This window comes from Limulus polyphemus, unplaced genomic scaffold (assembly GCF_000517525.1).
Source record: "Limulus polyphemus unplaced genomic scaffold, Limulus_polyphemus-2.1.2 Scaffold4962, whole genome shotgun sequence".
Taxonomy (NCBI): Eukaryota; Metazoa; Arthropoda; class Merostomata; order Xiphosura; family Limulidae; genus Limulus; species Limulus polyphemus.
The window spans coordinates 63,128-64,562 of record NW_013670572.1 but is presented as its reverse complement, the minus strand read 5'-3'; positions in this window follow the sequence as shown (position 1 = coordinate 64,562).

The window sequence follows — 1,435 nt, the reverse complement described above, 5'->3', positions numbered from 1 at the left end:
TATAGTGCTAAGTAATAATATTGTTGCGTCAGCAGTCACATGACTACAGTGACGCAACGTTTCTAGAATTATCATGTACTTTGGCGAATGCTCTAGTATTTACTAGTAGGGTAGGCTGGTATATATATAAGAGGGGAAAACGTGACGCGGTAAAAAATTGTATTGTGTGTGTAGATAGTGGGTAGTTGAACTGCAGTCACACGGTATTGTTGAAGTTAACGTTCGTTCGTTACAGTGTTGTTTTAGCGCGAGTATTGAGATTAAGTGTATCGCAGAGTTATATTCGGAAAGAATAAACCAGTTTTATTAAGTAAAGGCTTGTGTCGCGTAAGTTTCGTCGGTACGAAGTTACGGAAAATTAATTAACACACGGAGACGTAACACTAACACTACTTTAATAAACACACTGTTCCTTCTAACACAAGACTAACCCTACTTTAATAAACACACTGTTCCTTCTAACATAAGACTAACCCTACTTTAATAAACACCCTGTTCCTTCTAACATAAGACTAACCCTACTTTAATAAACACCCTGTTCCTTCTAACATAAGACTAACCCTACTTATTTTAATAAACACACTGTTCATTCTAACATAAGACTAACCCTATTTTAATAAACACACTGTTCCTTCTAACATAAGACTAACCCTACTTTAATAAACACACTGTTCCTTCTAACATAAGACTAACCCTACTTTAATAAACACCCTGTTCCTTCTAACATAAGACTAACCCTACTTTAATAAACACACTGTTCATTCTAAAACAAGACTAACCCTACTTTAATAAACACACTGTTCCTTCTAACATAAGGTTCCTTCTAACACAAGACTAACCCAGGGTGTTTATTAAAGAAGGGTTAGTCTTATGTTAGAAGGAACAGGGTGTTTATTAAAGTAGGGTTAGTCTTGTGTTAGAAGGAACAGGGTGTTTATTAAAGTATGATTAGTCTTATGCTAGAAGGAACAGGGTGTTTATTAAAATAGGGTTAGTCTTGTGTTAGAAGGAATTAACGTAGCCATTCATCATGATGAACTGGATGGATTTATAAGTCGATTAATATAAATAGTCAACAGGCATGTAAAATTTATCTGTAAGTGTTATGACTCGTCAGTTTCTCTGTCTTCCTCGTGAGGTCATTGGTCCGCATCACGATCTGTTTTTAACCTCATTTTAAAACAAAGAAATAAATATAAAAAAAAGCAGACAAACGTAAAGAAACTTGCTCTTTGATTGAATATAGTGTTTGAAAATATATTTTGAAACCGATTTTATGATTAGCTAACTGGAGATATATGGCATAAAATGTTTCGGTGCCTGTGTATGTGTGGGGAGGGGGTGTTGAAGGGGAGTAATAGTACTGTCTAATGGCCTAGACTCCCCTTCCTCCACACCAAACGCTTAGAGTCCTTGTTGCACCACATTCATTGTT